The sequence below is a fragment of the Anser brachyrhynchus genome (genome assembly GCF_964034855.1).
Source record: "Anser brachyrhynchus genome assembly, chromosome: 17".
NCBI classification, from domain to species: Eukaryota; Metazoa; Chordata; class Aves; order Anseriformes; family Anatidae; genus Anser; species Anser brachyrhynchus.
This window is the reverse complement of record NC_137710.1, coordinates 7,356,808-7,372,804: the sequence shown is the minus strand read 5'-3', so window position 1 is coordinate 7,372,804 and position 15,997 is coordinate 7,356,808. Positions and strand designations below refer to the sequence as shown.

Genomic DNA, 15,997 nt, shown 5'->3' with positions numbered 1-15,997 from the left:
CACAAATCCCAGACAGAAACAGAGCTTACATTTAACCTAATAGCAAAATTCAGCTGAATTATTAATATTCTTCAAATTAAGATTTCACTTAGCTCTCCAGGTGTACTGTATTAAATCTTATTACCATTTTGTTAATTTTCAGCACACCCGTGCAGCCAAGATCAAAATCAGGGAGAAGACATGGAAACTTGGCACCAGTGATGACAGTTTTGACACCGACTTCAAGGAGGCAGAACTTCACCCTCGGTCACTCCACTTCAGCTCATTTTTCCTTCTTTCCTCCAGCTCTTTTTTTCCTTCATATCTCTTATGAAACGCACTGAAGCTCCAGCGAGTTCCCAGCCCTCGAACAACGTGTTCTCAAGCTAGGCAGCAGAGAATGCCAATACAAATGAAATCTGTGCTGCAGCTTCTACAGAGCTGGGACCACTTTACATGGCTCTGTCAGATATTTTTTTTTTTTAAAAACGGCTACAATAAAAGTGAGCCATCTTGTTTCCTTCGAGTGAAAAGGCTTTGAAAGCGGAAAAAATACAAAGCAGCTAATCATAATGTGTTGCAGTGAATCCCTCGTCTGCGTATTTCGCTTCCTGCTTCCAGTTAGCACCGAGCACACGAGACCAAAACGCAACATCAGATCCACATGAAATTCTGTGCCTAGTCTGCAAACCAGTTACCATGACTGCACATGCAAATTGGTCAGATAAAAGCCAGTCAGAGGAATAATTGGCTATTTGGAGGTACAAAATGACTAATCTATCACAGCCACCACATAAGTGTTTTTTCCTCCGCTTCATAATTGTGCCACTTAATTCTCCAAGTCCAACCTAGTATTTGGGATGCAATATGGCACTGTAAATACTGTAACGAAGCAGGAGGCAGGCTCCATTTGGTGTCCCACAGCCCTGCAGCACAAGTGCAGATGTTCAGCCTGTGGTCCCCACGGAAGTCACGGGACAACTTCTAAAGGTGAGTATAAAAAACAAACCCGTTCACAGCAGTTTTACGCAGAGAACTGCACATCCTCAGGAAAAGCCCTAGGAGCCACCAGTGCTGAAAACCCCAGTTTAGGTCTCACTTTACTGTCTGTGCCATCAGCTCCACCTGTGAGCCCAACCAGGACAGGTACCCTCTCCTAAACAGAGTACCTTCAACAATCATCCTTCAGCATCACGCTCCTGATGCTATTCTAACAAAGAATACCTTCTAAAAGTCACAGCATTGCAGAACTCTAACCTTTCCCCCCCCCAGCAAAAATTTGGCACAAGTATACACGAGAACCACCGCTCTCCAGGAACTTTGATTTAGCCTTTTCATTGCTACAACCAGTTTCATTCCAGGTCCTTATGACTAAGGCAGGAGCAAAGCATTAGTCATTCTTTCCCCCCTCCAGGAGACAACGGAAATCAGTGACAAATGAGTTCCCTCGTTGGCAAGCACAAAGACTAGCTAGCTTCAACTTTAAGGCCACTTTAACTTACTAAGCTACCACCCATTTTCCTGCTGAAAGTACTAATAATTTTCTTTTAATGCTTTCTTCGTGAGATGGGGAATTAATCAACTAAGGCAGATTTTTAGAAGAATATAAGAGTAATGTGAAGGGGGGGGGGGGGGAATCACAGGATACATTCTCAGCCTTTAAAAAAAAAAAAAAATTGAAAACTCTGTTCACTGGGACAAGAGCTGGTAGCACATCTCCTACCACATTTATCAGCTGTTCTACAGATTAGAAACAAACTTAAATGGGTTCTCTTGTGGCAACAGGCTCACCTGTGTGGACAGAAACAAGCCGAAGCACATCAGTGCTTCCCAACAGAGGTAACCCTGTTTGGGACAGGGGGTCACAGTCTTCAACCAAAGCACTGCCTGGGCAGTCCTTATCACACAGCTTTCTGATCTTCTCTTTCCTTGCATTTCCTGATGAATCCATATGCGCCACTGGAGATGGGATTTGGCATGCATGCTCAGATTTAAAAACCCTCTGCCCAGATGTGCTAATCCCCTGTGGCACCCTGCTTTACCATACGTGACCTCCGATGGCATGATTTGACAAGGTCAATGACTACTGTGGCACAGAGGTTGCTTATGCTCACTGAAGTCTCCCATGTGCACACAAGAGGGTCCCTCCCTCTCTTTTAATGCAATTAAATGCTTTTTATTTAGAAATTTGCACAATTCATGTGCAATTTTCTCACCCTCCCCACACAACCAGCCTCCATTAAAACCATTTTCTGCAGCAGAGTCATCATTTAGCTGGGCTCAAACACTGATCTTATTCTCCCAACACTTTCTTCAATCCCTCCGTGGGATTAAAGCAAGGAAAAGTGACGCTGATGAGAAGAGCTGCTTCTTCCCCCACTCTTTGGATTTAATATTCAACATGTGCTTCTCCTTCACGCAGCACAAGGAAAGGAAGGAAGTTTTGGAAGAAAGAAAGGAGAAAAGAACGGAAGACTAAAAAGAAGGAATTCTTGTGTAAACTGAGCTATAAAAACCATGTACAGACTGAACTACTAACTTTTTGCTATCTGTAGGGTTAGAGACCTCATCCACATGAAGCCCCTGACCAAGCACAAACAGGAGCTTGTCTCTTCTTCTACCCCATCAAAATTAAATTAATCAGCAAAAAGAATGTGGAAACTGGGTTTTCAGAGCAATTAAACTGCAAGCAAAGTTTAAATTTCCAAGTGATCCTTTCTACCCCTGTAACACTCCACGTTTGGCCACGGCAGCTCAACTCCACAAGCTGAACTCAAACCAGCCTCCCAAGAGCCGTTACAGCAGCACGGCCATGTTACACCACCATTTCCAGTGGATCCCCCACTCTGATGGCCTAAAGCACACGACGAACACTTGGCTACAACATTCAGTATCAATGCTCAGCAGCTCCTCAGCCCCTTCCCCTGTACCAGGAGGGCGTTTGCATGGCCCTGCAACACTCCAGGACCAGGGAACTGGGGAATTAGCCTTCCTTGCAGCATAAATGCCGGTGCCAGCACCCAGGAGGCAGTAGTGCCAGGCAGCCCAGGCACGAGAGGACTGTCCCTTTCAGCAGAACCACGCGCTGATGGGTGGCAGCGGCCACTCGCTGCTCCGCCTCCCTGCTGCTGCACAGTGGGGAGTTTCCAAGCAGTGTGGAAGACCAAGCAGGTTAGCTTTGCAAAAGGCCACCGGCCAAAACACAGAGCTGTTCTCGCAGCTTGTTTCTTCTCTCACCGGCTTCCCCTCTCTTTAAACAGAAAGATTTTGGATAAAGGGCTGGGGAGGCATCTGTCACCACGCTGCCACTGCTGGCCCCGCACTGTGAGAGGGGCTGGGAGCGCATCCTCGGCACGGCAAGCGGGCCTGCAGCACGGAGATGGAGCATGGAACAAAAGGGAAAATAAGGTCAAACCAAAAAAAAAAAAAAGAAACAAGAAGCAGCCAAGATGAGAGAAATGACAGATACAAACGCACACAAGAAAAACCCCAACAGGCAGCTCGTTAGCACTGAAGTCGAGCACATGGAAAAAGAGAAGAATTTACTTCTTCCTCAACCGGAATGTTTGCATAATTGTCACTTTCAATTTTACATAATTCCCTTTCCTACGCATTTGTTTCATGTCTAGGCCACCATGCATGAAATAAATCCCTGTACCAGAGCACGGCCTGTCTGTACGACACGCGGCGCTAAGGAGGTCGGGCTTCCCGTTTATTCCCTATCACATTCCCCGCAGGTGCGAACAATGCTTTATCAGACCTAAAATAGAAGCAGCCAGAGAGATATCCGCCCCGGTCGGGGTGTGTTTGCCTAGGCAGATTTTTCTAAAACCATAAAGCAAAGTAAGTAATTACTTCAGCATTAGTTAGATACCATTTTTCCCCTTCACTCCACAGGGCACACTGAACAAGCGCCGCACCGACGGGTAGTTCAGCCTGAAGTTGTAGGGTTTTTTTGTTTTGGTTGGTTGGTTTTATACCCGAAGTGATGCATGTAGTTTTGATTAGGCTCAAATTTTCTTCACATTTAGTGCTGATACCCTGGTGCCCTATTAAAAAAAAGCTGCATTATAAACTGAGACACTGAAATATCAGCACCAATTAGGTCTTTCAGATACACGTTTTTAAACACTTCAGAGAAAAATCTACACCAAAAAGTGGGGACAAAGGATGAACTTTCAACATTAAGAGGAGCAGCACTAAGTAACTGGGCACCCAGAATCTCATTCTGTAATTAAAAAGAGAGACAAAACATTCCAATGACCATAATCTACAGAAAACACAACACTATTTCTTTATTCAGGCTGAAAAAAATAGAAAACAGGAAGATTAAATGCTGTTAAACACAGATGATATTTAAAGTTCATTCAGCTTTAAAACTTGACAACATATTATTAGAGGAACTAGAAAGTCTAAAAAAAATCCGCACGTCACTGCAAAGATTTTACCTTATAATTCAGCCGTAACCCAAATTCTGCCCTTCCTGGGAGCTATCTGCATCCCCCAGAACAAGGAAGGCGAACAGCTGTAGTTTGGCAGCTGCCTGGGCAGTGTGAGCAATGGGATGGCGATTCACTGGTCAGGAAAATCTCCAACCAATTTCTCTCCTTTTCACCAGCTCAGGAATACACTGCAAGACAGTGGCATTTGCTCTTTTCAAAAAGGCTCGATCGTCATGAAGACATGCAGCCAGCTGTGTTTTCTTTTTTTTTTTTTTCCCCTGCCTTTTTGCTTCCAGAGGCACACTGGTTAAGCTGCGCTGCTGCACGCTGTCATTCTCCCCAGACACGTCAATCTGTTTGTCTTACATGGGGGAAGGGAGAAAGGCACAGTGCTCGCTGCCATCGGGAAGGACAGCCTCACGCCATGGCCGACCCAACCCCTAAATACGTACAGGGATGCTCCAGTGCAATTGGTAAAATACGCTACACTTTATTTTTTCCCCCAGGTCTGCATTCTTATTGGCATGCTTTTTGTGTCTTGCTTTATGCTTTAGGCACAGACTCATTATTCCTACAGTATTCAGCAGAGACTGAGTGAAGAATCACATTTTGCTTATGTTCTCAACCTCGCAAAGGTAATACTATGAAAAACACCAGTGACTTCAGCTGCTAAACATTTATAAACAGGGAATGGGAATTTTAACATACACATGCACAGAGGGAGGGAGATGTAAAAGAACAAAAAGAATTTGTGTATCGCTTGAGACAAAAATGTATTCCTCCATCTCAGTGCTCGCTCCTTTTGGCCCAGGTAAGCACACGGAAACAGCAGACACACGCTTGCTGTAATTAGCAGAAAATCAGAATTACATAAAAACCAAACTGTGAACAAGGAAAAAAAATCTGGAAAGCTGCATTTACTTGCAAGAAGCATACCAAGAGAAGCTGCTGGCTTACTGCTCCCGACGCTGGAGCACACTCCTCATGACTGCATCTTCACAAGCCCATGCCTGGTGCCAGCTCCATCAATGGGGAGGACAGGACCACAGAGGAGAGGACAGTGCAGCTCCCAGCACCCCTCCCCAGCTTTGCTGCCTGCTTCCACGAAGCCCAGATGTGGCACTTCCCAAAAATTGGGCCTGGCCGGAGGCAGACACACAGCTCCCCCATGCCACACACGCAGGGCTTCCCCCCTCCCTGTGGTCCAGTGCACAACCTCACACCTCCATGCGGCCGCAGTGCCACCTGCCCCGTAAGCAGTAAAAGGAAAGGGACAATCTCTCCAACAATACACACAACAAACAGTTTTGAGAAAGACCTGAACAACCAGTAGCATACAGGATGGCTTGCCTCAAAGCAAGGCATGCCCAGGGACCAGGAACCTCATAACCACAGGGACAAAAAGCTCAGGCACCGCACAGCCATTGATGTGCTTCTCAGGACATAATACAGTGAAGCTAAGAAGCCAAGGATGTGCTGTCTGGAAACAGCTTTTTTTTTCTTTTTTGTTTAAAAAAGACCAACTTCAGCAACTTCAGAAATAATTCTTGGGAACCTATTATGAAAACAAGCTCCATACAGTTGTTTATCTGAGGTCATCATCTGGGAGTTTACATTAGACATAGGCCCTCATTACACTAGTTCATAACCTCTGCTTTGGAAATGGCATGCTCTGTACCTGCCAAAACACAAGCTCATTTTTTAACCGAGGGTTTGATGCTAACACGAGGCTCTAGAAAACCTCATCTCCCAACAGCTGCTAAAGATATCATCTTTTCCTGCAAAAAGCCTAAAACTCATACAGATGATTTCATAACAGTCATGGGAACCTTTTCCTGATCGACGCTGTGAGCGGTTTTGGCTGGATGCAAATACAAAAAATGTAAATTTATAAGTCGCTTACCCTACGTGACTTAGCGTCACTTAGCGTCACCCAGCGATGTGGAAGCAAAGTCAGAGCTGTATGAACCCAGTCACAGACCATGTGCAGCCCAGGGGCGCTCGTTTCTGTTCCATTAACCGCCTCCCCGACACAAACAGCACAGGAAACATCGGTGTCTGCTTCGCAGCCTCAAAATGGTTCTCCGAGGTGCATCGATCCCGCAGGGGCAGCCGGCCCCACAGCAAGGAAAAGGACCGGAGAAGGCTGCTCACCTCGGATCTGCCGTCAGGACCTGCAGCGCCAGGCTGCGGGCAGCACCCCAGCAATAGGGCTTGAACAGGTTCATCGGTGCCCGCTGGAATCAGCGCCACCACCACGCACACACTGCAAACATACAGACATCTGCAGAGTTTGATGGATGAGCTGATAGCAGGCACGTTATAGAATCCATCTGGTTGGAAAACCATTGTCATTTTCAGCTAAAAATCACATTTGCAAACTCAGATCACAATTTGGTGCTATTTAGCTTCAGACTAGAATACCAGAGCAAATGTTATTCTTTTTCCTGCAGAGAACCTTGCAAAATATTCAGTAACTCGACACTAATAGCAGAGTGATTTTTTTTCTAATGCACCAAATGCCTTACTAAGTCTGACAAAAAAAGGAAGGAGATTTTTGCCTATCTTGCAACAAAACCTCTCTTGAGATATGGGTCTGTTCTGCATCAGGAGAGTTCCCTAGTAAATGCCTGAACGAGTGCTTCTAGGAGAAGCAAGATTATAAATCCCAGGCATCAGTAAGGAAATGGGAGAAAAACTCCCCAAACCCAGACCTGTATTTTAACTCTAAGGAGACAGAGAAGTGAAGCCCAGGAAAATCTATCACTGACCTTATACTTGCAGTGGTACGCAGATGCAGCATGCTCATGGGCAACGCATCCCCTGCGAGACACGCTTACACACCACAGTAAGAACCTGCTGTGGGGGAAAAGGGGGAAAATTTCGCTAGCGGTTCACCCTGGGAGATTTCTACCTTGGCTGCAAGCCACTGAAGTGACAAAGGAGGCCGAGAGACGCTGATGCATGCACGTGCTCCCAGCTCCTGCACCGCCACGAGAAGCGTGGCACCATCCCATCCCCTGGGAGCATCCAACTGGGACAGCACGTCCTCAGCCCAGCACCGCCATGGCTCCAAAGCGCTAGAAGGCACGAGGACATCTTCTACCCGAGGATCACATCACTCCCGGGGTGATTTAGCAACGAGAGGAGGTCTGCCAGGAGCGAGGGACATGCCAGCCCTCCGCAGGCAGCCGCGTCCCGGCACCTCCAGCCTCGGCGGGTCAAGGCGAGGCTCACGGCAGGAGACGGACGTGCCCAGAGCTCCGGCAGGAAGCTTGTGGCAGAGTCAGAAAGAAAACCCCATTATCTCTCCTTCCGGTCCCCTCTGCTAACCGCTAGACCACAGAACACTTTTATTGTAGGATAACATTACAACAAATAGCTATTTTCTGTTAGCAGAAAACCCACACCTTGCAGTTTTACTTTTAAAACTCATTTATACTCCAACTCCATAAGAATGCAAGCCAGTCCTGTGACACAGCATAAACAATTCTCCCTCCTTTTCATGCCCCAGTTTTATTAAGTAATCCCCATAAAAGCAATTACTGAGCTTTGGACTGAAAAATAACTAGAAAAAAAAGCGACAGCAAATTCTGTGCATCTTCATTTGCATACGGATTCCCTCCCTCCCCCTTTCTAAGGTTTTTGCCATGAGGTCTTTTATGTCTCTTTCAATAATCATATAATTATATGATTCCTAAAGTACATGCTGGCAACACTTCAGGGGATTTTAGTCATTACAGGTGACAAGACTTCTCTCGTGTCTAATGCTCGCTAGAATTTCCTTCCACTTCATTCACAGACAAGACGATGAACTGACTGACACCCAAAAAACCCTCTTCCGGACACATTTTGGGGTATCGGCCCTCTCCTTTCTCCATTATGGATCCTGGGAGCTAGACAGAAATGAACTGCAATGAACTTCAACTGGAATGAAGCATTTTTTCAATTAGGCGGCCCATCATTTTTCCCAGGCACCACGTCCAACTATTTTAATGGCTTTCACATTTTTTCTTTAATTTTACAATCTGAAAGAAATGCCAAGGTTCCATCAAAGACCAAGAATGCTGTAATTCTATTTCTTCCTATGGTTGCAAGTTATTAACAAGCTGTCAAAACACCATAATTATTTTATATCAGGTTTGACTGATTCCATAAACATCTCTTAGCTGCACACTATCTTGCTTCTCGCTCCCCATGTGCAAGTATGTGCTCGGGCTGCATGGAGAAAAGAGGCTGCACATCCTCTTAGACAGCAGAGCAAGAGACATTTATGAGCTCCAAAAGAAATCAACAGCAATAGCGCATTTATAAGCTGATGCACTTGGTACCACTGTGTGGTTTAATAAAACGTTTCTTCCCCTAAATTGCTTTGGGTTTTTCGCTCTCCTGTAGAAATGAGAGCTACCAGGGAAGACCCTACGATCTCACTGACCAACAGGAGGGGTTAAAGAAGTGACCTCGGGGTCCAACAGCACACCACAGCCCGCTGAACACCCAGAAGCCCTAAATAATCATCTGTTTCCCAGCCTGAGCTTCATGTTCCCTCCTAACCTAAGCATCTTCTCGCTAAGCAGAGGCTAAAACAGAGATACATTAGCTTCAGAGCAAACCAATCTATGTTTAAAGGTGAAAAAATAAATAAAAACCACCAAACAATTACAGTCATTTTTACAGATCTGGAAAGAACATCTGTTGGAGGGGAAGATAACGCAATGATATCCAACTGCAAGCACTACAGGCGTTGCATTTAGACTACAGGCACGAGCACACCATGTATGTATTTTCTGCACGTCTCTATCACAGCACGTTCAGCAAAGAGCACCAGCACCATCCTGCAAGGCATGTGCTGGGCAGAGGAGACGAGCAGCTCCCTAGGCCTGGTGACAGAGCCCAAGAGCCCCTAAAATAGAGTGTTTGACTTCAAATTGCCACGTCTGTGTGGCATGACTAAACATAGGCAGCACAAGATTAAAAAAGCTTTGCTTTGAGCACAAAGGGAGAGACAGGAACAGTGCCATAAGCCCATGTTTTGCAGCCAGCAGCGCAGGGAAATCATTTTGATCCCTTCAATCCCCTTATCCATGCCAACCACTGACCTTGCAGACGTAACTTTTGTTCAAGTTTAGTCTCTCTTTGGCTTGAAGCAAAAAAGAGCTGCACAGGAAACACTCTCCATTCAGCCCGCGCCACGCCAGCGCTGCACACGAAGCTGCCTCGGTGCCTGTTCTCACCCAGCACTTCTGAACTTCGGATCCAGACTGTCCTAAATAACCAAGTCCCCAAACCAACGCTCTCCTATCCCCAGGCTCGGCACAACGTCAGCCCAGCACGTTCCTCCCAGCTCCCACGGCCACCAGCCCGGAAGGCACTGCCCGCAGCCCCACGCAGGTCGCGCGTTGCAGAGGCACCTCCGAAGTCATTTAATGCTCGCCTCCACGTTACACCTGTTGGATTAGCGACACCAAAACTGGGTCTCCTTTCGCCATCTGAACAGCATTCTTAAAAGTTCATTGTTTTTGTAAAAGAGGCTGGTTTTCAAAGAGATGGAGCAGGGCAGGTAAAATAGCATCCAGGCTGCATGAGGAGCACGGCTGGAACAGTCGAGGCTCCCGTTGTGCTGGAACACAGCAGAGCCAGAAGATATTTAATCGGCAAGAGCCACTTCACCTACATAAAACTCTTTTATACCTTTACTGTGATAAACTGGAGGCATTAAAGTGCACTGAATTGGAAATTGTTCTCACTTACAGCGGGATGTTCTCATACGACTGATACCAAGGTGCACGTCCTCTGTACTGTATTTCAAAAAACTTTATTTAAAAAAGAAAGGGGAAAAAATGTATCACATCGGGCAGGATAGGCTGTTTTGGTTTGGCCCATGCTGTTCGCTCCCTAGTGCTCGCTGCAGCACTCTGGACAAAGTGCACGAAGCTCCGAGCCACCGCAGCAGCTGCAGCAAGGACCTCACCACAGCACCTCTTCGGATCCACAAACATGCAAAGCCCACCCAGACCACCAAGCCTGAGGCAGAGGGAAGCAGCCTGCGGCACCCGGACAACTCAACACCCCACGCCAAGGATACCAAGAGGAAAAAACCACCCCAAAACGTTTATATCACAGGAAGAAGCGAGATCGCTGCAGGTACCTTAGCACAAGGGTAACTCTGCAGCCTGGGTGTCGCATCTCCATAACTCCGTGAGTTTTTAAAGAGGGACAGTCGTGCGGTACGTCAGCCCTTCTGCCAGGCAGGCAGGAATCTACCAAACTGCTATACGCCAGGCTAAGCCCATCCTACTGGGCTCCCTTTCTCACTGTTATTTTCCCAATAACACCAAAAACACCAATATTCAGCCTCATTCTGCGAAATAACTGAGATTAAAAATAAAAAGAGGATCTCATTAGCATACTGGGAGGACGATAAAGTTTTCAGTTCTCTCTAGACACGAAGTCAAGTGCATTAGTACAAGTAAACGCTAATTTGGATCGAGTATCATCTATCATTTGGATTAAGTGGAACACTAGCTTTATTATGGCCCTTTTATCCAAAAATCTTATCTGTGCAATACACCATACTGTCTGTTTTTAAGTATATATCTTTTAAATGAATTATAATTCATCTTCTCAACTTCTCTGTGCTCATTTGCCCACATTTCAACAAGCTTCATCTCACCTTTTACCACACGTTTCAGGCCGCTGAAGAAAGGCTGAGCAGCTATGCTGCAGAGAGCTCATATAGAAGAATTTTCTAAGACTTTAGGAGGTCTTTTTAAGAGGTCTCAGCAGGGATTTTCACCTGGATTTTGAAAACCTTGGGCGTTCCACAGCCGGGCCTCAGGTAAGGAAGCCACTTCCCCTCTCTGATGACACCACAGCTATGTTAAATGGCACTAACGCTGATAATACCACGCTGGCAGTACCTGTACTCGCCGTGCACGCTGCCACTCCTGTTGTGCAACTGGCCCCGCACGCGGTGACACCAACAATGCCACCCGGTGACAACAATACCGCCCGGTGACAGCCGCGCCACTGCACAGCTCTGCCTCTGCACCGCCCGGCCGGATTTGCTGATGGGGCAATAAGCTCCAGCTCCAACAGCAGAGCCAGATCCTCGCTCATTGCCGTGCTTTGCAGGACACCCAGCTCCTCGTGCTCCTGCCCACATATAGTGCACGAGGCCAAGCAGATGTTCAGTCTCTGCAGAACGTGCCCCTCGGAGCTGCTTTGCTTTAGCTCCTCTGTCTTAACAGCCTCTTGCTCCTCAACAGCAACCAAAACACACTGTAAGTACCTGCTTTGGAGAAGATGCAAAATCAACAGTGAGGAGAATAAACCAATGGGGGCTAACAAGCCTTCAGGAAAACCAAAAGGCACTGAGAGCCTTTACAGCACTGTCTAGAAATTACTAGCTTTCCTAGCTTTTCTTAACTGCCCATCAGAAATACTAACTTGATACACAATCACTTGGCAATTAAGTAGAAGGAAAAAATATTTTGAAGTGTAGAAGCTTGTTTTAAAACAGAAGATGAGGCACAGAAAATGCCCAGCGCAAAGCAGGCGCACAGCGATACGATCGTAAACCAGCAGCTACCCAGCCAGGCCAGTGGAACTAGCACAAAACCTTTGGAACAGGAAGTTGCAGTTAAATACACTGGTTTTCTTATCAATGAGAGATCAGAGCAACAGTAACAGCACAGTGTACAGCACACATGTGAGAACAGCCTTATCAAGATAACAGCTGAAGAACTCATGGATGCTGGCCAGAAGCCTGCGATCACCGTGGGGCTTTCTGAACCCGGTGACACCGGAGTGACTCCAGAGTGACACCAGAGCTGTGTCAGCGCTGCCGGGAATCCAGGTGGGAGCAAATACAAGAGGGGGCAAAGCTCTCGCCCCCCCCGGGGGCTGGGGGTACCGTCCTGCTGGCGACGGCAGCGCCGCTTCCACGAGCTGGGCGCAAAGTCAAGGCCTGGCTTTTTGGCCGGGGGACCTACCGCCACGCACCGCGCCGCTCGACGCGTGTTTGCAAGCGGATCCTCCAGGAGATGCTATAAATAGGTTAAACATTCCTTAAAGGGGGGAAAAAAAAGGAAAAAGAGAAACCACAACCCTTACGTACACACCACGAAAGTTAAAATTTCCACAGAGTGTTCCAAAGCTTTGCTGGAATCTGTAAAATTGATAAACAAAAGCCAAAAAGAAAACACAACCCCTTGTCTTTACAACTACTTTGGGAGAACAATTGCTCTCAAAGATCGCATTCATTAACATTCTGATGAAGTTCCCTTTTAGGGCTGTTTTTTGTACTTGAAAGGAACAGCGATGATCAGAGAGAGCCCTCAACTACCGACTCACTCATTTAGCTTCTCTCACTCTGATTCACCAATCACCTTCAAGAATAATTAGCAGCTTCATCTGAACGTAATGAATACACACACATGCTCACATACGTGCCATTCATTTCGGGAGGCGGCCAGAAATCCCCCGTTCCTCGCCACGGCTCAGGACCCATCTCCTGGGCAGCACCAGCCATGTCCAAGCCGCCTGTGCTGGTGGTCAGGGCCAGCTCAGATCCCGGGTTTTCAGCCCCAAAGTCGTGGCCGGGTGGAAAACAAAATGCCCTGCATACCCACCAGCTGCACGGTGACGGATTTATTTGAGAAGATTCAGGGGAAGGAAGGGAAAGGGGAAGTTTTAATTTCGTACGCGCAGAAAGAGGCTGCTGCTGCATCCGTGGGCTTTTGGTTTTTTTCCTTAAAATATATATATAATCAAATCTGTCTTTACGTGAATAGGGGACCTGCAAATCGAATCACAAACAATGATCCCAGAAGTAAGATGCAATGTTTTCAGATGACAACTGCCAGGAAAACACTGCCATGCTAGTTAAATAAAAAAAATCCCGAATGCTCAAAATTCACACCAAGGAGCTAGAAGAGACTTCGTAAAGCCAAACCTCAGCACTAACCTTAACTGCTCGTATCACCAGGTCAACACGCGGGAGGCATACATAAAGCGCCCTTTATTTACAGGAACACCAGTGGTGAGAATTTTCTGAAGTGGGGAAGGGGAATTCACAGTATTTTGAGATAAAGAGAAAAACAAACAGAAAAACCCTTGCCTCTTCCAAACGTTTCTGTCAAAGTTCTGCCTAACCATTGAGAAATTTAATTTCCAGGGGGAAACCCAAAACCTAGCTAGCCTATTAAGCTTTATCGCAGATCACTGTAACATCTAATGAAAAACAAACTGAGAAGAACACAAGAAAGGATCACAATGAACTACCACATATGCAACAAAAGCTCCTTTTAGGATTATAAATTAAATAAAGCAGACTTTCTCAGTTCAGTACGGTTCCTAGGCTGGGCACTCACTTTTATCCTTCCTCCCCCTTCGCGTACATGGAGGATTTCAATTCTTATTTACTTCCTAAATGTCATCGCAGCAGATTTTAAGTCCTCTTACAAAAGTTAAAAAAATATATATATATACACACTGAAATGCAAATCTCCAAGCCAGAAGAAAACCACCTGTTGCAGTCAAGTACACTAGAGAGCACAGCTCCACACCACGCAAAATGACCTTGCAGTTCCAGTCATTTACATGGGCATATGCTGCTTTAAAGTAGTTTTGTCTCGATAATCCCCTTCGCTTGCTGCTACACCAAACCTGCCAGACGTCGCCCATTGTCAAAGGCAGTGCTGCACTTCTCGAAGGAAAACCCACACAATGCAGAGCATTTTCTCCTCCTTCCTGTTGCTGCAACTCATGAAATACACGAGATCATTAGGGCTCCCGGAGCGCCTCAAATGCGAGATACCTCCTGGGTCAGGACCCGCAGGAAAGCGGGGAGCGCTGCTCGTGCTGCTCCTTCTGATGGAGCAACTGCTACCCCGAGATGCTCAGGCACACGTATCCTCTTGCACGCAGGTAAATACAGTAGGAATCAATTAATTTCAGGTGCTAGTGTAAGAATTCCACAGGGAATAGTTCATAAAGATTTAAATACACTCTTTTTTTTTAAGGGAAAAAAAACAGAAGTGCTTCCCCAGCCAGATGTCCTTTGGGGTGGCAGAAGTTTAAGGTCACCTTCTACCCTCACGTGCCCTATTATCAAGGTTACGGTTTGGTTGATTTGATAACAAGGCATATCCCATTTGAAAAGCACAGAGTTTCCCCTCCAGCCCTGGAGGGACTGTGCTATCATTTGAATTCTATTTCCTGATAATGTGCTCATCATGGTAGAAAATTTCTGCAAGAAGATGAATTTTACTTTCTTCACTGACAGCTCGGTAGAGACTCAGGGCTTTAATTGGACCTATCTGCTGATGCAGATTTGACTAAGAGCATACCCAAGAAAAAAAAATAATAACACAGACAGGTCTATGGCACTTGTTTAAAGGCACACAAAAGTGGATCGCCTGCTCATTATCAGCTGTGTGTAGACAAAGTAGCTGGCTTTCCTGCTAGGACAACACCCCACAAATGACGCTGTGAGAGGCCAAAGAATACCAGTCACCAACCCAGCACCGGTCACGTTCCCACTCCAGCACGTACACGCTGCTCACCACCTGCCTAATTTGTGTTTTTGTGGGCGAGCGGAGGAGGGCCAGGCTCCCCAAGCCACGACTCCGTCACCCCAGCATGGGAATTGATGGCCGAGGCACCAAGGACTTCCCGAGCGGGACGGCGGGCCAAAGGGGATCCCAAGGGCTGGGCGAAAGGTGCTGGGGATCCCAGGGCAAACTTGAACTTACTCACCAACCTCCACAAAATCCTTCATTACTGTAACGTGGGCTAACAGTGAGAGGAAATCTGCGGCAGAAAGCGCACCCAAAACTTTGCCCACGTTTTTTCAACGCAGCATGTCAAAGTGGTCAAAGGCACGGGGTGGCTCATATTTACTTGGAACTCAAGTTCCTGTGCCTACCGAGCGACTTGTTGGGTGCCCTCCCTCTCGACAGCTCACTTCTTCCCCTCATACACAAACAAAACAAAAACCAAAAGCCAAAGTCTTCGTTTGTCAATGCCCCTCTGAAAATATTAAATTTCCTGCTCTGCTTAACTTAGCTCAGACAAGGCAGGCAGTATTTGCTCAGCAAATATTGTTTGTAATAAGTTAGACAAGCAATATTTTTTGCCAGCCTATTAACACCAGAAAAATATGTACAGTCAACAAGAGATGAAGAATTTGTTCAATTACTTCAAAAATGGGAATTACAACCAAGGGATTATTATCCATTTAAACATCTCTTTTCCACAAAATGTCAAACACTAGCCATTTGCTAACAATCTCCGGAGACAGATAAAGTAACGTTCTGGCAACGCAAACACAAACTCCACGAGCCGGGGGGGTGGACGGGGACCGGGGAGGGCGGGAGGGTGGGGGGACACGGGGTAAGGGGGAGCAGGGGGGCACCGGCCTGCAGCAAGTTGCCAGCGGTGCTGCCCGGCATCTCTCCGGGCTGACACCGCGATGAAGGCGCATTAATTGGCATCTACAAAAAATGCAGCAGCGTGAAAGCACCCTGATTCATTTTCCATTTTAAAAAAATATATATATTTTTTTTATTATT

At 46.5% G+C, this 15,997-nt stretch overlaps 1 protein-coding gene across 20 annotated transcripts in view; it reads right to left on the bottom strand.

The window, feature by feature from the left end:
- FBRSL1 (fibrosin like 1) overlaps nucleotides 1–15,997 on the bottom strand; it is a 518,655-nt gene that overhangs the window by 501,982 nt on the left and 676 nt on the right. Inside the window, exon 1 of one of the 20 annotated variants that reach the window (XM_080558958.1) lies at nucleotides 1–15,997. This exon is cut by the window's left edge and continues 54,474 nt beyond it. The exons of the other annotated variants lie outside the window; for them this stretch is intronic. The gene's annotated coding sequence lies outside the window, so the exon portion shown is untranslated. 20 annotated transcript variants of the gene reach the window in all.